The sequence below is a fragment of the Bubalus kerabau genome, chromosome 8, assembly GCF_029407905.1.
Source record: "Bubalus kerabau isolate K-KA32 ecotype Philippines breed swamp buffalo chromosome 8, PCC_UOA_SB_1v2, whole genome shotgun sequence".
Lineage (NCBI taxonomy): Eukaryota > Metazoa > Chordata > Mammalia > Artiodactyla > Bovidae > Bubalus > Bubalus kerabau.
This window is the reverse complement of record NC_073631.1, coordinates 38745093-38772668: the sequence shown is the minus strand read 5'-3', so window position 1 is coordinate 38772668 and position 27576 is coordinate 38745093. Positions and strand designations below refer to the sequence as shown.

Sequence of the window (27576 nt, the reverse complement as noted above, 5' to 3'; positions counted from 1 at the left end):
GATCAAGGAGAGATATGATCTACATTTGGATGGAAACATTCCAAGAAAAACCCAGGTGCTACAGGAAGTAATATGGGTGATACAGTAGGTGGTGATCTTTCCTCTGAGTCAGTTCTGCACCAATTACCCAGCATGGGGCAAGGGAGCAGCAGTGTTGGGTGATGATCTGTCACAAAAGTTCTCTGTGGTGTACAGTTTCTCATAGGTGAATGAAACTTTTTTTAAATGCCAATTTATTTTGTCTCCCAGGCAAAATTTTAGGTAAATTATATCTTATGCCTTTGCTTATTCTCTCCATAACTAATAAAAATTTTAAAACTTGTCAATTTAAAGAATTTTAGCTCTGAGTACTACTGAAGATCTCAAAGGATTATAGGGATCATTTGACCCAAACCTAAATTTTATAATTAAAAATAGATTATTTACATGAGTTGCAGAATTGGGATTTGGACCAAGTTCTCTGATACCTAATTTTACTAATCTTACTCTCAATGTTTCTCTCTTTTTTTACACTCTCTCCAGTGATCTTAACAATATGTTTTTAGTGCATAACAAATGTTTTATAGTCAATGAATAAAGAAAAATACATTGCTAACGTTAAGAACTGCTAGATATTGATTTTTTTTCTTTTTGTTCCTTTTTTTAAAATGTAATACACACATAGCAACTATATCCTAAGATTTTTGTGAACTTCAGATTGTAATAGTGTCACCAATGATTTCTAAACATTTATTGAATTCATAAAAAAACTGTTTTCATGTACTTTGGTAACCATATTTATGAAACATTAGTTTTATTCTTTTAAGGAAAACCTACAGCAAGTAAATTTTAACACTGAGATTTCTACTAAGGAATAATAAAGATGTCTAAGAAGAGATAACTAATCATGTGTTGGCCTTATATACAAAATTGTGGCATTGTAATAAATATTAGGACAAGTTGGAAAAGAATGCCAATATTTAGTTGCTATTGGTTGGACAAAAAAATTGCAAGAAAAGAAAGTACTTCATCATTTAAGCTATGGATTGATGCTACATTCAATTAAACTTAAAAATCAATCCTGTCATTGTGTATACAATTATCAGAAAAGAGGACAAAGTGATGAAATTTCCTATTATTAAAAAGTGAAGACTTGCTTTTATTTCAATATGATGGAAGTAAGTGAATGGTACACTGACTAGAGATAAAAGTATTTTTAATCTATTCCAAACTTTGAGACAGTCTGACACACCCGTATACCTTATCTACTAAAGCGAACAATCAAATGGATCACTTGTAATAATTTTTTTATAAATTACCTAGTTTCTTTATAAGTCACTCTTACTTCTTGGTGTTTATGTCATTTCCTAGTTTGTTCCAACTCAAATCAGAGTTTCTGCATATTTACAAGTACCCAACTCAGCAACCTATAGCGCTGGGTCCTTGATTTCATCTCTGACCAATGCTGTACTGTTGCTATCTTTGAATCATGCTAGGTGCAGGGAGGGCTTCTCAGGTGGTGCTAGTGGTAAAGAACCCACTTGGCAATGCAGGTAGACATAAGAGACACAAGTTTGATCCCTGGGTTGGGAAGATCCCCTGGAGGAGGGCATGGCAACCCACTCCAGTATTTTTGCCTGGAGAATCCCATGGACAGAGGAGCCTGGCAGCCTTCAGTCAATAGGATCACAGAGAATCGGACACAGGCACATGTTCAGTGATCTCTGGTTTGATTTTAGGCTCCCAGAAAATATCCGTTACTATACTCTGGCCTTGCCAACCTCAATCCCTCAGCCAAGTCAACCAGTTAGTACACAGCCCACCTCAAAATGTGCCTGAACTTGGCTTTGTGTATTTGGCCTCTTGATAACCACTCTGCAAAACTGGTCTTATTTCTACAGGGCAAACAGCAATATGGCAGAAAAGTAGATGCACGGGATTTTTAAAAGTACTTTAAAATAAGTGACTTAGTTAATGATAACTACTAGATAATAAGAAAAAGAATCCAGAGATTTGGATTTGGGATTGATACCTATGTTAGGTACCATCTTACCTTGAAACGGTATTTCACACTATGCCAGAAAAACCTTAAGTTAGGTGGCTAAATTCTACTTAATAAGCCTACTTTTGAGGATAGTTTTCTTGAGATATTATTTGATTTTAATCAAAGTAACTTGAACATTTCCTTACCATTGTGGAGTGTCCATAAGAATTTCATATTAGAAAAGAATTAGAAGCAATTTATACTTAATATATTCATTTAAGATCTGGATTAAACAATGTATGAGGAATGCTAGAAAAACCATGTTGAACAGACAAGTTGATAATACTGAAACCTGTAAAGAAGGTAGGTGTTTGCAAAAGTAATGAGAGATGGTAAAAGGGAACAAGTGTGAGCCTTAAAAAGGCACAATTCTGAGGCTCTCCATTGTCTTATCTTACAAATAGTGAGAGGTAGGATTACATGGTAGTTACATTCATGTTCTCTAGACTTGGGACGGTAAGTTCTCATATGTTAGCTCTCTTAAATGTTAATGGGAAAGTAGTACTGATGTCACGGAGATCTTATGAGAATAAAAAATAAATACAGAATAAGAACTCAGTAAGCATTAATAATCATGACAATGATTACTGTCAGTAGTTAGCATCCATTACAATAACATTATGTATAACAGCATGTTTTGACACTGATGATCTTGCCATACTTTTTGTGGCCATATTTCTATAAGGCTTCAGACCAGAACAAGTTAATCAGTACTGTTGGAGGCATTTAGATTTAGAGAATGAATCTATGGACACAGTGGGGGAAGGAAAGAGTGGGGTGAACTGAGAAAGCAGCATCATGCTATATTAACAGATAGCTGGTGAGACGTTGCTGTATAGCACACGAAGTCCAGCCTTTGTGCTCTGTGACGTCCTGGAGGCGTGGAAGGGGTTGCATGCGAGGCTCACGGAGAGGTGAGATATGTACAGTGATGGCTGATTTGCATTGTCAAACAGCTGAAACCAACATAACATTGTAAAGCAATTTTCCTCCAATTAAAAAATAAAAAAAAAAACAGAACAAGTAATAGGTTCTCATTATAAAAAGAAATAAACCTTACAGTCTATAGATCTAAGCACACTAATTTCATTACTCATGAATCTTATGAACTTACGACACAAACTAGCATTAACATTTCAAAATGCCCCAATTATTATTACTTGTAAGAATTAAGTATACTTAATTATAATGAAAAACAAAGGTGTATTTATAGTTTCTCTAACTACTCCTACTTTCACATCTCCAGAGTCATATTCCTTCTTTACACAGTAATTATAAAGGGATCAAATTTTAAATATTTTATATTTACTATATATTCTATGAAAATGGAGAAATAATACAAAAAAATTAGGTGATTAAGTTGCCAGTGAATATTTAGTCCTGATTACATATAAGTAGGATTTTTTGCCATGACCCACTGGAGTTTGGAATACTTTTTTATAACTGCATCTGTACCAAATCATGAATAAATAATACAGAGACATTTGCTCTCTTGATGAACAGTCATAACTCCCATTTAAAGGAATGGAAAATGAATCTGCAAATCCATCCTCTTTAGCAGATCTCAGTGCCAAAGAACTAGATGTGTTCTGGTGATAAAGTTCCACATGGAAGAAAAAGTAAGATTCATATCTGGAAATTGATTACAAAAAAGTATCTTGCTTTATATTTTTATAAATATACAAATGTTGAGACTACATTTAAAAAATCTTTTTAAGTACCTTAAGATATATGTTCCTATGAAACGGGTTTACTGTAGCTATTTTTCCCTAATAATTCTAAATAAAGTCATAGTTTCAGAAGAAGCAGGCTTTCTCAAGAAAGTGAAATGGTGAAATGTTAATCTTAGATCTCGTCTATATTTAAAAAATTTCCTCTAGGAATATTTTATATATCATTAAGTGGTTGTATTACTTACTATATTTTTCATCTGAGCTTAGAGGATTATATTGGTCTTGAATGTATACATAATTACTTGTTATATATATAATTATGGCATATTACCTTATGCAGAAGGGACTTTATACATATGAGGCTACTGTGATTCAGAAAGTTTAAGTGACAGAAAGTTTATCTGGCCAAAGTGACAGAATCAAGAAAGGATCCAAATTTTTCTGTTTATTTGTAAATATAAAAAAACTATTAAAAACCAACTCTGAATAGCAGAGCATCTTCTTATGTTTTAATATGCAGTGAAATAAGTTTGAGTAATATTTCCTATAGCAAGTTCCAGAAGTGGCAATGAAGTTCAGCTCAGTTCAGTTCAGTCGCTCAGTCGTGTCCAACTCTTTGCGATGCCATGAATCACAGCACACCAGGCCTCCCTGTCCATCACCAACTCCCGGACTTCACTCAAACTCATGTCCATCGAGTCAGTGATGCCATCCAGCCATCTCATCCTCTGTCGTCCCCTTCTCCTCCGACCCCCAACCCCTCCCAGCATCAGGGTCTTTTCCAATGAGTCAACTCTTCGCATGAGGTGGCCAAAGTATTGGAGTTTCAGCTTCAGCATCAGTCCTTCCAATGAACACCCAGGACTGATCTCCTTTAGGATGGACTGGTTGGATCTCCTTGCAGTCCAAGGGACTCTCTTCATAGCTCAACTCTCACATCGATACATGACCACTGGAAAAACCATAGCCTTGACTACACGGACCTTTGTTGGCAAAGTAATATCTCTGCTTTTTAATATGTTATTTAGGTTGGTCCTAACTTTCCTTCCAAGGAGTAAGGGTCTTTTAATTTCATGGCTTCAGTCACCATCTGCAGTGATTTTGGAGCCCCCCAAAATAAAGTCTGACACTGTTTCCATTGTTTCCCCATCTATTTCCCATGAAGTGATGGGACCAGAGGCCATGATCTTAGTTTTCTGAATGTTGAGCTTTAAGCCAACTTTTCCACTCTCTCTTTCACTTTCAACAAGAGGCTTTTTAGTTTCTCTTCACTTTCGGCCATAAGGGTGGTGTCATCTGCATATCTGAGGTATTTGATATTTATGCCAGCAATCTTGATTCCAGCTTGTGCTTCTTCCAGCCCAGCGTTTCTCATGATGTACTCTGCATAGAAGTTAAATAAGCAGGGTGACAATATACAGCCTTGACGTACTCCTTTTCCCATTTGGAACCAGTCAGTTGTTCCATGTCCATTTCTAACTGTTGCTTCCTGACCTGCATACAGGTTATCAAGAGTCAGGTCAGGTGGTCTGGTATTCCCATCTCTTTCAGAATTTTCCACAGTTTATTGTGATCCACACAGTCAAAGGCTTTGGCATAGTCAATAAAGCAGAAGTAGGTGTTTTTCTGGAATTCTCTTGCTTTTTCCATGATTCAGTGAATGTTGGCAATTTGGTCTCTGGTTCCTCTGCCTTTTCTAAAACCAGCTTGAACATCTGGAAGTTCATGGTTCACGTACTGCTGAAGCCTGGCTTGGAGAATTTTGACAATTACTTTACTAATGTGTGAGATGAGTGCAATTGTGTGGTAGTTTGAGCATTCTTTGGCATTGCTTTCTTTGGGTTTGGAATGAAAACTGACCTTTTCCAGTCCTGTGGCCACTGCTGAGTTTTCCAGATTTGCTGGCAATTGAGTGCAGCACTTTCACAGCATCATCTTTCAGGATTTGAGATAGTTCAACTGAAATTCCATCACCTCCACTAGCATTTTCATAGTGATGCTGTCTAAGGCCCACTTGACTTCACATTCCAGGATATCTGGCTCTAGCTGAATGATCACGCCAGCATGGTTATCTGGGTCATGAAGTTCTTTTTTGTATAGTTCTCCTGTTTATTCTTGCCACCTCTTAGTATCTTCTGCTTCTGTTAGGTCCATACCATTTCTGTCCTTTATTGAGCCCATTTTTGCATGAAATGTTCCCTTGGTATCTCTAATTTTCTTGAAGAGATCTCTAGTCTTTTCCATTCTGTTGTTTTCCTCTATTTCTTTGCATTGATTGCTGAGGAAGGCTTTCTTATCTCTCCTTGCCATTCTTTAGAACTCTGCATTCAGATGCTTATATTTTTCCTTTTCTCCTTTGCTTTTCGCTTCTCTTCCTTTCATAGCTATTTGTAAGGCTTCCTCAGACAGCCATTTAGTTTTTTTACATTTCTTTTCCATGGGGATGGTCTTGATCCCTGTCTCCTGTACAGTGTCATGAACCTCATTCCATAGTTCATCAGGCACTCTGTCAGATCTAGTCTCTTAAATCTATTTCTCACTTCCACTGTATAATCGTTAGGGATTTGATTTAGGTCATATTTGAATGGTCTAGTGGTTTTACCTACTTTCTTCAATTTAAGTCTGATTTTGGCAATAAGGAGTTCATGATCTGAGCCACAATCAGCTCCCAGTCTTGTTTTTGCTGACTGTATAGAGCTTCTCCATCTTTGGCTGCAAAGAATATAATCAATCTGATTTCAGTGTTGACCATCTGGTGATGTCCATGGGTAGAGTCTTCTCTTGTGTTGTTGGAAGAGGGTGTTTGCTATGACCAGTGAGTTCTCTGGGCAAAACTGTATTAGCCTTTGCCCTGCTTCATTCTGTACTCCAAGGCCAAATTTGCTGTTACTCCAGGTGTTTTTGACTTTCTACTTTTGCATTCCAGTCCCCTATAATGAAAAGGACATCTTTTTTGGGTGTTCGTTCTAAAAGGTCTTGTAGGCAATGAAGTAGGGAATCTCAATTGGGTCCTCAATGCTGACCTGCCATATTTCTGTTTCATTAATCAATCCAGATTAAAAACTGACAAAAGTTAAAAAAAAAAAAACTTTTTCAGCTTTATATTCTCCCTCAGTCATTGTCTTGTTTCTTGCCTCCTTTTCACAACCACCTTTTGTCTCTATTGTCTTGCCTTCCACTCACTTGTTATCTTCAAAACCAAAATTTTCCCTGGCCCCATCACTTGAGTCAATGTTTTTTTTTTTAACAAGATTGATATTGCTATACCAATTGAACTTCTAACAACATTCTGATTTTACTTGAGCACACAGCATCATTTGACATGTTTGATCATCTCCTAACTCACTTACTTGACATCTGTTATAGCACACTACTGATTTTCCTTTAGTTATTCAGGTTTCTCTTTCACCTGTCTTTCTTTTGAAGGTTGGTACACATCAGTGTGCTCCCTTGCACTGTGTTCACTGAACAGTCTCATGCATTGTACAATTGCTATTTTCACCTATATTCAAAACAATGTTAAAAGCCCAGTATGTCCCCAAATCCAAAATACTCTTAGATATTCCATAAGTCAGCATCTCCAAATATGAACATTGTCCTTAGTCAGAAAACTACCCTTCCTTTTATTTGATTATTCTGTGATTCTCTCCATCTATCCAATTGTTAAGCCAAGCTCTTCATCCTTTATGAATTCGTAAATACATGTGAATCTCCTACTAGTCTCTTCAGTCCTTAGCTCCACCCAAATGCCAGTAACCTATTTCATGTATTCTCACACCAAGATTATTTCTAAATTCCTCAGTTTTTAATTTTTTTCCTTCACAGTATTTGTACACAACAATAGGAATTATTTTTCAAAAACTCAAACTTAATTATACCATTCTTCTTCATTGGATACTCCATTGGCTTCCCATTATTCAAAACATAAAATCCAAATTATGCAATAATAGGTGATACCCAACACTGGATGATCTTGCTCCCATGATCTATCCAGCTCCATCTTCTTCACTATCCTGCAAACTGGCCTCCTACTTTAACTTTTATACAATTAAATAACTATCCTTAATCCAGAGACTAGGTTTTTGTTCACCTTTGCACATATTTTCTTATCCTAGAATGTTTTTTTCCATTGTCACTGGCCTCCTCTCCCAGTCATTCCTCATATGACTAACTCCTACTCATTTTAACCATTCTCTTTCTGGTTTCAGCTTACATATTCCTTTTTCTGAAAAGCTCCTCTAATCAAGCCCCAAATCCAGAAGTCTAAATTTAAAAGTCCTCTCATGTGTCCCCATAGCACCCTCTGACTCAGCTTCCCAAAATTGTACCTCAACATAGAATATATAATAATTTCTTAATTATTTGTCTTTATTCCTCACTAGAGCATAAGCTCCAAGAAAGTAGACATTTTCTGTTCCTTTCACTGTTGTATCTCCAATGTGCTGCAAAGAGCCAAGGGCAAAGAAGCCATCAATAAATGTTCATTTTATGAACACATGAAACTGACAAAGCATATAACCATGCTTCACTAATTATAAATCAGTTCCTATCTACCGTAATCTTGGTAGATAAAAGACTGAATAATTTATTCTATTTAAACATTATTTTATGTCTATAAATTAAAAATGTATAATTGTGGAAGAAGAAATGGATTATAATTAAAAAAAAAGAAAAGTATGGTGACATCCCCTTTATTTAAAAAATATGATCTAAAAAGTGAAGTCACTTGAGAATCTAAGCATAAATTCAGTTACCAATCAGGAAGTAAAAGCATAATTTGTAAATAATTCTGCAGTGCTTGTAAACATCTTTCATTGCTGATTCGTTAAGTAATTTTATAGTTTAAATATGGCAAGTTTTTGGAAACTATTTGGATTCTCTGCTCTAACTTATTAGACCATGCACCTGTACTTAATAACTTCATCATCTTGATTCTGGAAAGAGGGATTTGGGGCTACTGCAACAGTTGATACATTATCAAATATTGAATTTACAATTTGTTTTGCATATAATTTAATATGTTCTCAAGTAACTCAATCCAAAATAAATAGTAAGCATGCAAATTTTAAAGATGTAAGATTTTTGTTACTAAAAATAAGACCCAGTGTCAGGAAGAGATTTTGCCATGAGGCATTACATCATTTATTATATGTTATTTATATTGTATTGAGTAATATAAAAGAAAATGAACTTCATTCCACAGTTACCAGTAGAATCAAAGAAATTTTCAATGTAGCAATGAAGATGAGCTTACAAAGAATGAAATACTGAAGATTCAAAGGAAGAACAAATAATGTGATGTTCTTATTTTACCAAAATAGATGATCAGAATTCATACCTTAACATGTTATTAGTTATTGGCAGTGATTATTGAAATTTTCATCCAGAGAATTATACTATCATAATAATCTGAAATATTAATCTTTGGAATGTCAATTACATCATTTGTAAGACCTAAAATGATTAAAATTACATTCTAATAAAATCTGTGGCAAGGTCAGTCCAAGTGCTTTCTCTGTAGTTTAAATCAATTTAGATTGTTATGGCAATTGTGCTAAAAAAATTCAAAATGTGTTTTTTTTTTAATTTAATTTTATTTTTAAACTTTACATAATTGTATTAGTTTTGCCAAATATAATGTGTTTAAAATTATAAGAAGGAAATGAAGTATTAGCTGAGGAGTAAAAATAACAGTATATTCTTACATTTTATTCACTCATTCCACAGGTGCTTATTTAGCACCTACAAATCAAAGTATGTTTCTCAGAGTAGAAAAGACTAAGACAAATAAAAGAGAGCACTTGACTTTAAGAAACTCAAAGCCTATTTGGAGGGGGAAGATATCAGGTAGGTAAGAAGACAAACTGATGTATATATGCCTTCATTTTTTGTTTGTAGAACTGATATATCTAAAATGTGAACAGGTTTGTGCAAAATTCCTCAAAAATTGACATTTTAAGTCATTTTTCTTCAAAGGGAAATAACTTCACATGATCCTATATGATTTAGTTCAATAAAAGCTATTAACATATTTTTTTTAATTCAGTCACCTCAATTTTAAATGTGGTGCAATTAGAAAGCCAGAGCAGGATTATTAATTCTATGATAGCTCCTGTCAAATTTCCTCCTATAATATTTTGTCATCATTAAAGTTAGATGAAAAACAGTTTAGGAAATAAACCCTATTCAAACTGGTTGTATAGGCTTAAAATTAATTTGATCTGGTGTTTGAGTTTGGAAAACTTTTAGGGATTCATTGGGTCTAGCTAAGAAAGCTTTCCCTTCATGTGATTCTCTTACATGTGGATTGGAAGAGAAGCATTATTCTTAACTGTCTTCATGTCAAACTCTCTGTGTAAGTGGAAATGGTGATAGAATAGGGAGAACTATTTATCCAAACTCAGAAATATGGATTATTGATTTGAGAGAGTGACAGATGTTACTGTATGAAAAGTTTCAATCTAAATAAAGTAAAAATTATAAGAGCCTGTGTCTGTAACCGGAGAAGGCAATGGCATCTTACTCCAGTACTCTTGCTTGGAAAATCCCATGGATGGAGGAGCCTGGTAGGCTGTAGTCCATGGGGTCGCTAAGAGTCGGACACGACTGAACGACTTCACTTTCACTTTTCACTTTCCTGCATTGGAGAAGGAAATGGCAACCCACTCCAGTGTTCTTGCCTAGAGAATCCCAGGGACAGGGGAGCCTGGTGGGCTTCCATCTATGGGGTCGCACAGAGTTGGACACGACTGAAGCGACTCAGCAGCAGCAGCAGTGTCTGTAACACTTGAACTTATATGTCTTACTTAATTATTCTGTGATATCTTTAATTATTTCCCTAAGGTAGAGATCCACAATTTTGTTTCCTTTATTTTACAGGTGGAGGAACAGACCCAGAGTTTAAGTAATTTGATCAAGGTCATAATGAATGTTTGTATTAAACTTATTAATTCAGGTGCAGAGTTTTCCTTAGAAAATTTCCGTGTCTCAATTCAACCTTCACATTCAATTAATGAATGACCTTATAGATTGAATTTACCTCTTCTTTTCATTAATTGTGTTAAATATTCAGTGAGAACTCTTCAATTTAACTCTTGGCATTCAGCAGTAGGAACTTTTCCCTTAACTTTCTCTCCAGCCTCTCTCTTCTCTTTATAATGTCACGTTCCTAGAATAACCAGACACTTCTCTTTATCATTTTTAAATGATATCTGTTAAATTTCCTTACTGATTTTTCCACTTTTTCTCTCTTTCTTCATTGCAATTTTTAAATTTCCAAAGACTCACTTTTGTTCTCTGGATAATCCATACTATACTGTTCTTGCTTCATGTCTTTCTGAGGGTATTCCTTCTCTGTAACCTTTTTTTTTTGTTTGTTTTCTACAGTTTCCTTGTTTGCCTTTTAGTTTATTATCCTTTATCTCTTATTTTCACCTTCAGTTCAGTTCAGTCTCTCAGTTGTGTTGACTCTTTGGCCCCATAGACTGCAGCACACCAGGCTTCCCTGTCTATCACCAACACCCAGAGCTTGCTCAAACTCATGTCCATCAAGTCAGTGATGCCATCCAACAATCTCATCCTCTGCCGTCCCTTCTCTTCCTGCCTTCAATCTTTCCCAGCATCAGGGTCTTTTCCAATGAGTCAGTTCTTTGCATCAAGTGGCCAAAGTTTTGGAGCTTCAACTTCAGCATCAGTTATCCCAGTGAATATCCAAGACTGATTTCCTTCGGGATTGACTGGTTTGAGCTTCTTGCAGTCCAAGGGACTCTCAAGAGTCTTCTCCAACACCACAGTTCAAACGCATCAGTTCTTTGGAGCTCAGCCTTCTTTGTGGTCCAACTCTCACATCCATACATGACTACTGGAAAAAACATAGCTTTGACTATATGGACCTTTGTCAATAAAATAATGTCTATGCTTTTTAATATGCTGTCTAGATTGGTCATAGCTTTTCTTCCAAGGAGCAAGTGTCTTTTAATTTCATGGCTGCATTCACCATCTGCAGTGATGTTGGAGCCCCCCAAAATAAAGTCTGTCACTGTTTCCATTGTTTCTCCATCTATATGCCATGAAGTGATGGGACCAGATGCCATGATCTTAGCCTTCTGAATGTTGAGTTTTAAGCCAGCTTTTTCACTCTCCTCTTTCACTTTTATCAAGAGGCTCTTTAGTTCCTCTTTGATTTCTGCCATTAGGATGGTGTCATTTGCATATCTGAGGTTATTGATATTTCTCCTAGAAATCTTGATTCCAGCTTCTGCTTCATCCAGTCTGGTTTTTGCATGATGTACTCTACATATAAGTTAAATAAGCAGGATGACAATATACAACCTTGATGTACTCCTTTTCTAATTTGAGCCAATCTGTTATTCCATGTCCGGTTCTAACTATTGCTTCTTGACTTCCATACAGATTTCTCAGGAGACAGGTAAGGTGGTATGGTATTCCCATCTCTTTAAGAATTTTCCACATTTTTGTTGTGATCCACACAGTCAATGGCTTTAGCACAGTTAATGAAGCAAAAGTAGGTGTTTTCTGGAATTCTCTTGCTTTTTATATGATCCCATAAATGTTGGCAATTTGATCTCTGGTTCCTCTGCCTTTTCTAAATCCAGCTTGAACATGTCTAAGTTCTCGGTTGACCTTAGATTTTCACCTTAGCTGCATCTATAAAATTTCCTGTGACCCATCATTGTCTTTAGTGAAGCAGCACAAATCGAGTTGGCCAAATTTTATTTGCCCTATAGAGCTTGTTACCAGACAGTTGTTAAGCTGACCAAGGTAGCAGATGAGACTTGAGTATCCATCTAAATCCTCATTATATAAATTTTCAACCAATATACCCTTCTTAGATTTATGGCAATCCATCTTCAAAAAACCTCTGTTTTCAATGCCTAAGCCAGGCAGAGTTTTGAAGCAAAATCAGAGAGCTTTTGATTACTAATCTCTCCCTCTGTTAACTGAAGGAGGATTTGGTAGTTTCATCAAAACATTACGGTTAATATATAAGAGAGATAAGCCTGAAAGCAAGGCTTCTAAAACCTAGCAGGTACTTTACCCACCCCTATGTCAAGACAGCCAGCTTCTTCAGTAGGATTTGTCTAACAAATAGACCAATTCTAAACCACTCAACACTAGATTTGGGTTATCATGAGTTATTCTCTGTCAACTAAGTGCTTTTTCTCTGGAGTGCCACCTTTCAGAAAAACGTAAAACCTGTATCATTACCAGTATTACTTACTAAACATTCAGTTACTGACTGTGACAAGTGGAAAGCATGTGAAACATACAGATACAAAGCAAATTAAGTATCTGCCTTAATTTGGTTTCTGCTTTCCAGAAACTAAACCTAAAATATACCGAACCCTATCATATACACACTTTCTAAAGCCCCAGAAAAGTAAAGTAAAAATCTATGTTTAAAAAACTATAGACATTTTTGTAGTGGGTACTGAGTAGTTGGAGGAAAGTTAGCATTTAAATCCTAATAGTAATTGGTTGGTTTCCCAAGTGGCTCAGGTGGTAAAGCATCTGTCTTCAATGCAGAAGACCTAGTTTGATCCCTGGGTCAGGAAGATCCCCTGGAGAAGGAAATGGCAACCCACTCCAATATTCTTGCCTGGAGAATCCCATGGACAGAGGAGCATGGTGGGCTACAGTCCATGGTGTCACAAAGAGTTGGACACGACTGAGTGATGGCTGGATGGCATTACCGACTCGATGGACCTGAGTTTGAGTGAACTCCAGGAGTTGGTGATGGACAGGGAGGCCTGGCATGCTGCAATTAATGGGGTTGCATAGAGTAGGACACTACTGAGTGACTGAACTGAACTGAACTGAGTGACTAACACTTTCAATAATTGTTTGAGTCAGCATCATATAACATGTTTCAGCTTTGGAATCTAACAGATCATAGTCAAAATTGAAATTATGCCACTCTTTTTTGAAACTGTAAAATGAAGTTGATAGGGACATCCATAGTTGTGAGAATTATGAAAACAAATGTGCTGTGCCTAATGTTTTCTGGTATATAGCAGGTGTTTTGTTAATGCAAGGTGGTATTATTTAATTCATTCAACAAATAGCCTTTCTGCAACTGTTATTTTTCAGGCTATGTGTTATACGCTAGGGGAAAGCAGCTAGGATCTATGTTTAATCAGATTTCTAGCAGAAGATTGACTATCACTGATCATTAATTCATCATTTTATTTTGTGCTCTTTGCTGGCAATATGGTGCCGGATAAGAGAAACTGGTTTTCCCCCCCTACTGGAGATGTATCAAACATGAAATTATAGAACTATGATAGGAAATTCAAATATAAACCCAGTGTTTAAAAGTTGGATTTGGTATTAGAATCTAGGAAAGAATTCATTACGAAATGACATTTATACTGGGTAATATGAAAAAGATAATAGGCATTAGGTAACTGAAGACAATGGCAATGCAGTTCTAGAGGAATACAGACAACTCAAATAAAGTTGTACTGAGAGAAGATGCATTATGCTTCAAAGAAAGCACTGGCATTTCTGGAGTCACGGGATTATAGAGGGGGTGTGGCTTGAGACAGAGAGGCAGCAAGAGCCAGATCAGGAAGAAAAATGTATACCAAGTTAAGCACTTTGGATTGTGTTCTAAAAATAATGCATAGTCCTTGAAACATGTTCCAAGAGGACTGACATGATTTGATTTGCACTTTAGATTATTCTGTCTGCTGAGGGGCAAAAAATAGAAGAAACAAAACAAAGATGCAGGAAGACATGTGGAGAGGTAACTTCAATGTCTCAGACAAAGTAGGTATCCTGGATGGGTAATGGCACTTATAAGTTCTATGAGTTTGCAAACGAACTGTATGTTGGCACAAAGGAAAGTTATTTTACAGTGACTTAAAACAATGAAGACTTCTGACTGAATTTGGGTTTGAAAGGATTATTTCTAACAGTGGGTTCTATCTAGGTTCTACTTAATATCATGTGGTACAGATTAGTTTGAATGTCATACTCCTTTTCCTTTTAAGACCACCCCTTCAATATTCTTTGGGGAAATTGTCTCACTCTAATTTTGTGAAATCATTGGATTTCAGGCAACATGCTGTGCCTTTGCTGACCAAGGTTAGGAGAACTGGACTATTTCCTTGGATTCTGACTCATTTTAGAATACTTAACAAAAGTAGAGAAAGTTCAGCTACTTATTTTTCTCAGTGGTAACTGCCTGATAAGACTACAAGTTAGCTTCCTCCACTTGTAGCCTTAAGATTGCCCTGGTTCCAGCTCTTTCTAAATTTGATTCCTCATTATTACTTCAAGTTTTCAGAGCTATTTTGTGCATTTACATTAAGTTCTCATTTTGCTAAAGCCAGCCTGAAGCTCTCTCTGTTGACTGCAATCGAAGTGACTCAGCAGATATGTACTGATGAATAAATATCTTGTAGACTAAACTCAAGGACTTGCAGATAGAAATGTTGAAGATCTTGCTATAGTGCAAGTGACTCTTAACTTTCTGCAGATGTAAATGGCCATGATCTTCTTCCTATAAGAATTCATTTATGCACAAACACATGATATTTTGCATAAAATTTCAGGGAGTTCATGAACCTCCTGAATCCCTTCCCTGGAACCCCTAGGTGTCAATGGAGTCCAAATTAAGAACACCTGTCCAAATATACAATTTTCTCCTCAAAGTAGTAAAAGACTAAGATATGTTTCACATTTATTTAATTTTGAATCCGCTTTCACAAAGTAGGTGATGTAGAATGTGAATGAAACCATAAAACAGCAATTGACCTAAAGCACAATAGTTTTAGGAGCAATTTTCATTTCAAAGGAGAATTTTTAAAAAAATTATTAGTAACATCTTTCTCCTTCTCGAAGTACTTGAATTTATTTTACATGATGTGCATATAACTTCACCTGAAAGAGAAATTATTCACACTGCCTAGTATTATATCAAGGTCTTAACAGCAAAATGTTGAATACACTTAGAAACCACATGTAAAAGAGTGAATGTGTAGAAACCTCTGTAAACATTATCTTCCAAATTGCGAATTTTAAGTATAACTGTATTTTTAGCACCTCTATATAAAAGAAGAGAAAATTTCAATTCTAATTTTCCTGTGCAGTTTAGGAGTTTTGCTAATCTCAAAATTGGCACTTAGAAATCTATTAGTCATCAACAGAGAAATTTCTGACATTGTGGTGTAGTAGCATTATTATCATTGCTATAATCTTTGAGACATCACATACTGCATTAAAATATTTAAAAGATGGGCATTTATGAATTTGATAAATGACATTAATTTGGAGACTTGGAGGAAAATGGGGGGAGACTTTTCAGTTTTACGAAAAACTGGAGAAAACTTTGTAGCAAAATATAGGTGGAAATTATTGTGTTCCTGATTTAATTTAGAGAAAGCTTTTTCAACCAATCTGTCTGTCATAGACAAATCCCAATTGATAATTAACTGTGATCCCACCTGCAGAATTTCAGTGACACTTCACTGTCATATTCACAAAATTGCTGTGAACAAGATGAAATAAAAATCCAAGTATCTCAAAACTATACTTGTTGTTAAATATCAAAAACATTTGATATTTATATAAATGTATAGATTTACAAATAAAATCTATGTAATTACATGTTCATATTTACAGAATTAAATACATTAGATTTAAGCATTTCTATCACAAAGAGAGGCATCGCCATATGTTTAAAATGCATCCCATTTTTTGAAGATCATGAAAGTTGTCAGTGTTGTAATTCTATCACATACTTAAAATAAATATGTGAAATGCATTTCATTAGACATGCAACATATGCAGCCAATGGAAAATAAAGATTGTTTCCGTATGGGACTTCATATTCTGACTGCCTTCAAACAGATAACTCAAATGAAATAGATTAGGATCATTTTACAGCCTGGATGGTAGCATTTGGATTTGAAACAGAAAAAAAATTGCATATTGAAATGACTACATTACTGCCACTGTAGTTTGCACAAGAGATCTGAATGCTTTGATGCTTCAGATTCTATACCTATTGCTTGAAAAACTGAAAATCAGGTTAATTATCTCCCTGACTGCGTAGTTCAGAAGCATTTGGTTTTTCCACAAGAAAAAAATGCACTTATCAGGATGATGATTTACAGGTTATCAGAAAACATCTAAGATTCATTTTCTTTTTCTAGTTAAACTAAACTGTTACTCCAGAAATTTGAGATCTTGCAAATTAGCCCCTCCATAGTCTGGGAAAAGCTTATAAATTTTTTTTTAATTTTTTTCTCTTCACCTCTTTGAATTGAGAATGAGAAGCAAGTGTGAAAGTGCTTTAATATTTCAAATGTGAAAATCAGGACTTTGATCAAAAAGAAAATCTAATCAAGATACACAGAACCGAAACATGGTTAAAGGTAGAACATTTTATTTGCAGCAAGTCTTGGACTAAAAATAAAGTCTTACATACAATCTAAGAACATGAAAAACTATGAAAAGTAAGATATTTAATCTCTAGGCAAGCAGGCATTCTTAAATTTAATAGTTCTCTAAGAATTCTTTATTCTGTTGTTCTAAGGAAAAAGCCCTATCGTTTTTGCAATAGATACATTCCGTATTTCATGAATATGTTTCCATTGTGCTGTCTTTAATCATGGGCCTGGTCTGGGCTTTAGTCTGGGATTTCAGGAAATTGCACAAGTAATTGTCCTCACAGACACAGCTTAATTTCTAGTGTAGTGATGACACAACAATTTGCCCAAAGGCCAAACTGAAACAGAAAAGTCCTTATAAAGTGATGGGTGGTTTGTTCTACAGCTTGATGGTTCACTATAATAAGATTAGAGAATGTAAAAAATGGAAATTTAAGTTTATGTTGAGCTTCAAAATCTTAATGAAATTGATTGCTTGAGAATGATTCAACACTATTATGATAAAATAAACCTATATTCCACCCTTCCTTACACATATGAACTTAATTTTTTGAAAAAAGTAGATAGAGGCAAAAATAAAGGAGAAAAGAATACAGAAAAACAAGGCAATGAAAATTCAAATCTAGGGACTTACAATTTTATTCACATTTGGAAGTCAGAAGCACTTGTTTCAAGTACTGCTTTGCCACCATTTAGCTGTAAACTATTGATAAATTTATGAACTTCGTGTTCTCAATATCAATCTCACAAGGTTCTCGTTATTAAAAATGAGATTCAAGGGAAAAAGAGGTTTGTAAGATATTTAGTATAATACCAGTCACCTATAAAGGACACAGTAAATGACAGTTATTAAATGTTTATCAGAAAGTGCTTCAAGTAGGTTTTTGAGCTATACTTAGCAGAATTTAGAGCCCTGAGACCATTAAAATTGGAAGTGATCCAAAATCAACTTTTCAGGAAAAAATACTTAATTTTATACATAATCAAAAATCTAATATATTTTAAGGGTCATGACAGGAGGTGAGATGAGGAGACTAAGTGTAAATGTATGTGTACATATAAATCTACTGCTACAGGAAAAGTTTTAGGAAGGAAGGAAGGAAAAGGAGAAGATACTTAATAAAGATAATAGAAAGGAACCTTGGAAGGGATGTGGTCCCAAGGGGACCTGGAAAAATGGCATATGACAAAAGCAGCAATATTTCCTCCATGATTTAATATTAGCAGCTGAGAATGAGAGAGGTAGATGGATCACCTTAGAAATTGGAAGATAGAAGTAGCTAGAAAAATGTTAATTAAGATGTCTTCTAAGTGATGAGGAACTTGTTACAATTATGTATTCTGATGGCTAACCAGTTTTCCCCAGCTGTTTTCTGATGGCATGTAGATAGGAAATGTTTTGATTTAAAATTTTACGAATTAGGATTTAATCATGCTAGGTTTGGTTATTTGTATACAGTGAATCCCAGCTTGAAATCGAAGATGATGTAGCAAAAGCACAATGGATAGGGAGAAACTGAACAGGTCAAGGGAACATAAGTATCAGTGAGATGAAATATCATTAACAGTGAAAGATGATCACTGTTAATAATGAACAGTGAAAGTTTATGGTCAGAGAGTGTATTTATATGTACACATACATTTACATAATTGGGATACAGCTTAATATACGGCTTGTACCTTGTCACTAAAAATTCTTTGAACATATTTTAATGGCTGAAATATCTACCATGTTGATATATTTAACCATTTCCCCTTTGTGGTTTTCCCCATTTTTGAAATTCTAAGTAATGCTGTGGTGAAAATTCTTGTACATAAGTTTAAGAGCCATTAAAGCAAAAAGACAATTGTTTTTGTTCTCAGTAACTCAATGCTTTGCTTTTCAGTATCCAAAACCCCAGGAAAAGGAAAGTAAGGAAAATGCAATAGAATCAACATCAAACTCTAGTAGATCTTCATCTTAAATATTAATTTTTGTAATGCTGACATTTTTAGTGTGGTAGTGAATAAAATTTACATATAGATTATTCCTAATTACATAATATTTGGTAGTGAATAAGATTAACATGTAGATTATTCTTGATTACATAATATGTTTGGTCTGATCACTACCTTTTGCCTGATTATGTATGTGCATGCAGCAAGAACATTGCTTCTCTAGTGACTCAGACAGTAAGGAATCTGCCTGCAATGCAGGAGACCTGCGTTCCATCCCTGAGTCGGGACGATCCCTTGGAGAGAAAATGGCAACCTACCCCAGTATTCTTGCCTGGAGAATTCCATGGACAGAGGAGCCTGGCAGACTATAGCCCATTGGGTCACAAAGAGTTGGACATGACTGAGAGACTAACACTTTAACTTTCAGCAAGAACATTAATTTATGATACAGTTCTGCAGTTTATTTCACAAATCTAGAGTTATACAATACTTAAAATTGCTTAGGTCACAGGATGAATGCTGTCTTGATAATTCATAATAAAAAAAATCAGATTAGACTTTTAAAAGTCTCTAAATTACTATGCAAAGTCTAGGAAAACAAAATCCACAAATTTTCTCCAACTTGCTTTCACCTGTTCTACTCATATATTAAGGCAAATCCTTCTCTCCACAAGGCTCCCCAAATTTAGTAGGTTCCTGGAATACCAGCCAGTGACCTTTGCTACTACCTATAAAGATGAGACCCAACAAAGCCTGATAACAGACCAGATTTCCTGGTAGGACTTTGTAAGCATTGACTTCATAACTAAAAACACCTTTGTTCCATAAAAAGTGGTTTGTCAAACCTTTTTAAATGAGCATTGTTCTCAAATGGACACTCCCACAAATTTGCTTGAAAACATCCTGGTTAAAAGGAAGACGGATTCTTATTAACCTATGTAAATAACTATTTTGCCCTGAAAGTGACTTAGTAAGAGTTTTTGAACTCTGAGGAAATCAGTGAGTATCTGATAGTTTTGTTTTATATCACAAAAGCAGAGCTTATGAATTAGTAAGAAAAGTAGAAGAAAAGAAGCCTTTTTCATAGAAGCAAAAGATATAACATTAAGACAATGTTAAAACTATTTAAAAAAATCAATAAATTTCACTATCAATTAACTATCATATAATAATTCTTGTGCATTTTGGTTCAACAGTATTTTTTTGTGAAGCTGTTTGATTCTAGATAAAAATGGTACTGGAAATCCTACCTCAATCGATTGGTAGAAGTCTGAAAGCTGTCTAAGAGACACATGTTCAGAAACCTATACCCATGGAGTCTCATGGAAGCCTGTATCCAAGAGTCTGTTATTTGAAGTGTTAATCATTTAGAGCTCCTTTCACAGTTCTTTTCCACAAGACTCAGAGACTACCTTTATTTCTGTGGAAGACACAAATTCCGTCATGTTGCACATGTAGCATGTGACAGAGCTTTCAGATAAGTATAAGAGTAGAACTAATTCTACAGTCTCTACTGTCTGTAGATGACAAAGATGTAATGGCTACTGTAATTTACTACTGGTAAATTTTCAATATGAATGGTCTGATGAGGAATTATGATAAGAATAATGCAATAAGACATTTTTATTAGAATAACAACAGAGATTAGGGATTGTATATAAGAATTAAAATGGTTAGCTCTGAAAATTGTTGGGTAAATGGAAAATTATTGTTGTAATTATTGATATGAACTAATTCAATAAAATGACTATTTTGCATAGCTATTGATAGTTTTTATTTATATATGAATATATTTATTTATTAAATAATTGTTTATTTTTTATGTTTAGGTAAAAGAACAGAAGCAATCCAAGTCATGATTTCTGGTATTGTATCATTTGGTTTATCTCCTTCTGAGGTTGCCACCTCCATAAAGTCTTAGCTATTACCTTAATGAACACCATCACATATATGACAATGTTCTAAGAGATATGCTAAAATTCTACTTATTTTAAAGATTCAATTCATTAAAGAGGGGAAAAAAAAGATGTAATTTCAACTAATCTTCCTTAAACCAGCCCAACACAGTGACTTATATTACAGTCACTAAGTCTGACATTGTTAAAATCAATGAACAGAAAAGATAAAGAAGATTTTGAACTTCATTTTCATTCAGTTAAGTTTAGTTCAGTTGCTCAGTCGTGTCCAACTCTTTGTGGCCCCATGGAGTGCAGCACGCCAGGCCTCCCTGTCCATTTCCCAGAGTTTACTCAAACTCATGTCCGTTAAGTAGGTGATGCCATCCAACCATCTCATCTTCTGTTGTCCCCTTCTCCTTCTACCTTCAGTCTTTCCTAGCATCAGGGTCTTTTCCAACGAGTCAGTTCTTTGCATCAGGTGGCCAAAGGATTGGAGTTTCAACTTCAGCATCAGTCCTTCCAATGAATATTCAGGACTCATTCATTAGTTAACTTCTAATTAGCGCAACGTAACACTTGATTTTTTTAAATTATTGATTAAATTAAATACATTATTAAGACTTCATTTTCTAAGAGCAGTTTTAGGTTCACAGCAAAATTGAGGGGAGGATACAGAGGATACTCTTATATTTCCTTCTCCTACATGTGCATCGCCTGCCCCATCATCAACCTTACTCAACAGAATAGTACACTTTTCACCAAGGATGAACCTACACTGACACAGCAAATCACCCAAAGTCCATAGATTATGTTATAGTTCACTCTTGATGTTGCACAGTCTATGAATATGGATAAACATATAAAGACATATATCTATCATTATAATTTGTACAGAGAATTTTTACTGTCCTAAAATGTCTCTGTTCTCTTTTTATTCTTCACTTTCTCCCTCAACCCTCTGCTTAATAGCATAAAGTCATGTGTATTCATTATTTCCAAATTATCATTATTCATTTATTCTCTACTATTGAAATAGCAATGTTTACCTTCAGTCTTATTGATATTTTCTATATTCAATTGTAATAGCATTTTTATATAAAATTCATTGATTAGAAAGGCAAGTATTTCAAATAATCAAGAGAAAGTAATATAACTTCTTTCCCAATGGTTATTATACACATTTATGATTAAATATTGGTGAGCATTTGAAACTTTAGCTTTATAGGAAAATAGAACTAAGAATTTCCATTAATGGGGTTCACTAAATTCCACAGATATTTTCACCACATTCAAAGTAATGGTGGAGAGATAAACCAACCCTCTTCATTGCTGGTAGATAATTCAAGTAATTGTCAACTGATTGTTGTGTGGCAAGCCCACAATATGTTTGGCCAACTGTTTAGTTTCCTCCTCTATTTATGGCTATAAATAGTATGAGAAAATTTAATCTGTATGTTTCTGATTCATTTACACTTGACTTATGTTGTTTTAAAGAAACATACAAATTCAAGTAGGCCTTTTAAGTCTTTTTTTAAGTTTATTTTTGAGAACTATAAATCAGTCTATCTGTATTCTCTCAGCTATAAATTAAGAAAAATGTAAATATTTTAGACTTGACATAAGACATTTTCTATCCTTGGAAGTCCCAATAATTAGATAGTTCGCTTTTTCTTCTGTTCCTGAAAGCCAACCTACTGAGTTCTCTCTGAAGACTGAGCTTGTGCTGCTGCTCCATAAACAGACATATATCTGCAAGGATTCCAGACTATCTAAAGCAGGTAGAAATTTTAAAGTGAAAGTATTAAGTTTTATGAGCAAAATGAGAAAATGCTACTCTTTTTTTACAAATTTAAATAATTTATTTTTATCTACATAGAAAGTATGTTTTATCAGTGTGAATAAGTAATCGAATTCACAGTCCTTACATCATAACTTACCTGGCCTTTTCATCCTACATCTTCTGATGCCAAAGGAGAGGAATTATGAAGACTATTCTGTAAAAAGAGGTTAAAGAAAGAACTCTAAGTAGCAAACACAGCTTAAAAATATCTACAGGTGATACTCACCCTGTAAACACTTGAATTAACTAATTATAAAGAGTGAATTATAAAATGGAAAACTCAGTAGAGATGAGCATTTAAAAGTCTCACATATATGTGGACAAAGTAGTCTAGTTATTACTGTGTTGTGATATGTGACATTTTTTAAAAACTGACAATCATAAACCCTAATTCATTTTTTCATGTGTTCTTTAAATGCACACTTTAAAATGCCAATTAAATTAAAACATATATTCACTAAAAAATGAGTATTATACTATTCTTGTCTGTAAGGAAAACATGCACTGGCAGTAATAAAAACAAAAAATCCAATTTTTTAATACTTTTGCTGCTAAGTCACTTCAGTTGTGTCCGACTCTGTGCGACCCCATAGACGGAAGCCCACCAGGCTCCCCCATCCCTGGGATTCTCCAGGCAAGAACACTGGAGTGGGTTGCCATTTCCTTCTCCAATGCATGAAAGTGAAAAGCGAAAGGGAAGTTGCTCAGTCGTGTCCAACTCTTAGCAACCCCATGGACTGCAGCCTACCAGGCTCCTCCGTCCATGGGATTTTCCAGGCAAGAGTACTGGAGTGGGGTGCCATTGTCTTCTCTGTAATACTTTTGAGTATATAATAAAAATAGTAATAGTAAAATAACCCTTGTTGCTAAAATGAATAATTTTCTCTCAAATAATTAATTTTAATTTCAATATTTCTCTGCTGAACTTGCCAAAAAATGATGCCAATTGGTATTTTATATATGAATAGAAGTTTAGGTGTAAGCATTTATCTGGTAGGAAATAATCAGTTTCACTTGACTTTCTAAGTAGTCTTCAGTGACCTCTAGGTATCCAGATGGAATTGAGTGCCAAGATGCTTTTCTATTTCATGGGATAATGAGCAGTTAGTTAAATGAGCTGTAAAGTACATAGTAATTGTGCCAGAACAAGTTTTATTCTTTAATGACTTTTGATATAGCAAAATTATTCATCATTTCTCCTCTTATCCCACTCAATTTAAGACTTTGTTAGTTCAAGAGATTTAACACTGATGTGAAAAAAAGATTAATTGTTTTTCTTTTTTTTTTTTTTTCAGTTTGTCAACATTATTGCAATGAACCCTTCAAGAAACAGAAAAGTACCGTATTTCACAGTAATGTCCCTGTAACTTTATGCAAAGTTGAGAGACCTGCAGTATCCAGCATGGCAACCACTAACCATACATGGTTTAGGATCAGAGTTTTCAAATTTCCTGTGTTGCTGCTTCCACCTAAAAACATATTCAAATTTTTAATCCTATGACTCACTTTGGTTGAATTAGTCTCCCCCAAAAGAAATGTTAAAGTCTTCAACTCCAGTACTTCTTAATGTGATCTTATTCGGAAATAACATTCTTTGCAGGTATAATCAGTTAAGCTGAGGTCTTCGTCAGTTGAAGTAGGCCCTACGTCAACCCTATGCTTGATATCCTTTTAAAAGAAGGGTACTCTGGACACAAACAGATGTGTTTCAAGCAGAAACACAGAGTGAAGATGGCTGTGTGAAACAAAGGCTGAGATGTGGATTTTCTGCCACCAGCCAAGGAATTTCAACAGTTGCTGGCCATCAACAGAATCTAGAAGTAACATGGAAGGATTCTTCCTTAGAGCCTTCTTGGTTTTCAATTTCTACCTTCCAGAACTATGAGAGAATAAATGTCTGTTCCTGTAAGCAATGGATGTGTGGTAATTTATAATGGCAGCCCTATGAAACTAACAGAGAACTCTGATAGTTTATAAAGACTGATTCATTGAGAATCAACTCTGAAAGTCACAAGGTTTTCCCCCATAAAGGCTTACTGTTGATAGAACATCCTTAACTGAAGAATTTTCCTCACCAGCCCTAGAAGCTCTTCTGCCCTTAGAAATGATGTAAGGTGGGTAAAGCATGACTTTATTTCTACTCATGGTCATCAATGTAATAAATCCAGTGAATATTAAAAATCTTAATTAAATTAACTTAATCTGATACTACTTTAATGTCTTTATTATTTCCATTTCTATAGTGTTTCACAGATTTGGAAGCACTTTAATATACATGTTCATTTGATCTTCACAAGAACCATATGAAGCAGACCAGACAGAACTCATTAAAAAATAATAAATATTCATTCCTTAAGGACAGTGCTTTATATTTCTCTGTTTCCAGTGAAAGGCATTAAAAGTACTAAGAAAATGTTTTCTTTTGCTTTGAATGAGTCTCCATTTCTGAAATAGAGAACTAGGCATTGAGAAGCTAAGTCTATAATGGTAGACATGAAATTCGGACTCTGTCTATCTGACTCTATTTTATTTGTTTGTTTATTTTTATCTTCCTGGACTGCATCTGGGAGTAAAAGTGGTAATCTCTCATTAGGATTAGGCCATTTCTGCCATGAATTCATGGGTATCAAAAACACCTTAGCTTCTTCCTCAGTTCTTTCCAAAACTTCTTTTAAATTTATTGATGCAATATAAGGTTAAAGGTTCACTAATTTTAATAAATCAAGAATGCTTTTCAAGCACAATATCTCCAACTCTCCTTTATTTATAAAAGACTAGATTTTAACTTTGGTTTACTTTTATAAAGCTCTAGAATAGAGATTACTAATTCTGGTGTTGGGACCTAAGGAATTTCAAAACTAAGCAAAAAAAAAGTTTCCTTAAATGTTTAAGACAATCCCATGCAGTATTGTTTAGGTAACAAAAAGGATTATTTGTAAGTACAACAAAGAATTTATTCAATAAGGACAATAATTATTTTCTAGGCATCTCTGCAATCTAGTGTTCACCAGGATACGATCAAATAAACCATATTTTGTTTATTTGCCTGAGAGAGCTTTCCTACCCTAACAGCAATCATATAAAGGGCCTAAAGTGCATATACTGTGCAATATAATTTCACACAAAACTAAAGCCCAGCGGTCTTATTGCAGCAGTGCATGGCAAATGGTAGGCTTTCTCTAGACATAAAGTAAATAGAAGTCGAGATAGATGAGAAACAGCTGCAGTTCAGCATTATATGGAGTCTATATTTCCATGCACCTTTAGGTGTGATGTTATTTTGAGTAGATCTTAGTATCCTCCAGGAACTTTCAGGTGCTTTGGCAAATAAGTAGCTACAGAACCATCATAAAACAATGCACCAAGAAAGAAAATGCTCAGACCCAAAACTAAGTGCCCCAAATTCAAACAGTTTATTATGCCAGAATGACTAACAAATAAAACATAAGTTTAATTTTATAAGGCAACATAAAAGATGTTACTTAAGAGGCAAACTCATCTAGAAAGCTTTATTGCCCCCATAATTTATTATGGAATTAATCCATTGCGTGTTTGCATCGGGTCTGTTCACGGAAGGGAATCTGCATGTTATCCAAATCAGATTGAGAGGTATAAATCGAGACTCCCAAATGGAGTACTAAGCACACTTCAAAAAGCCAACTGTATGGACTGTGTTTCTGAATGTTTTTACTTGAGTCATAACATTAGCCAAAGGGGGAAAAATCAACCAGGGCTATTTTCTGACTAGTCTGTGCATAATCTAGAAAGAAAAGATTGTTTTTGTTAAAATACAAAAATAAGTGCTTTTGTTTCAAAATAAAGAACTCTTCAGGAAGAGCTCTTGCTCTCTTTCTCTTGCTGTTCCTTATAAAATATGTTTGGATAAAAATGTCAGAGAAAACATGCTAAGGTATTGATTCTTAGATATCTGGAAAGCTTTGTTTATTCTTGAGATATTACAGATCTGTTGATCAATTCTTACTGACTGCAAACCTAAGAATGTATTATCTATATGATTGAAAATGTAAAAGCTACTTTTTTGGACACATAAGTTCTCATTATAAAGAGGAAAAGATTAGGTTAAATAGTCAGAAAAACTGAATTTGGATACTTTCTCTATCTTTTGTTAGTCATTTAAATAACCAAAAAATTCATCATCATCAACTCTGAATTAGGGAATATGATGACCATAAGCAAAGTGAAGGTTAAATATTATTGAAAGAATCAAATGAGATGATGTTTGTGAAAAATATTTACATATCTAAATTGCATTAATATTAGAAATTTGTATTAATAGATATATTTAATTATAAATTATTTATGCAGAAATGTTAAATAGCAATTTCACCTTTCTGAGAAAATATAGATTTCTAGTTAACAGTGGTATCTTGTGATTCAATAATATCTCAGTATATCATGAATATGTTAATAATACATAACAATAATTGTATTATCATTATTCTAATTAATATCATGCAACAAATTGATACAATATCTAATTTAGGTGATTGAAATATTTAAATGTACACTTTACATACATGACATTAATACACATCATTAATACATAATCAATATTTTCCCATTCATGTATACATATATATAGATTCACATATTCATATCTACAAATAAACACATTTCCATGTATACATGTTCATTTTAATTAAGAGACCCAAGTAGGATCAAGAGGTCACATCTTTATGATAAAAATTCCATTTTTATAAGAAATTTATGTAGATGATAAACAGATCTTCCCTATAAAATTTCATCCTAAAAGTGAGTGTCAAAT

The 27576-nt window shown here is 34.5% G+C and overlaps 1 long non-coding RNA gene across 1 annotated transcript in view; it reads left to right on the top strand.

Moving 5' to 3' along the window:
- LOC129658528 (uncharacterized) overlaps positions 1 to 24833 on the top strand; it is a 37395-nt gene extending 12562 nt beyond the window's left edge. Inside the window, exons 2-4 of the long non-coding RNA XR_008717390.1 lie at positions 20882 to 20917; positions 22637 to 22728; positions 24086 to 24833. This is a non-coding gene — a long non-coding RNA (uncharacterized LOC129658528). The remainder of the gene's footprint in view (positions 1 to 20881; positions 20918 to 22636; positions 22729 to 24085) is intronic.
- Positions 24834 to 27576: the final 2743 nt, after the last annotated feature.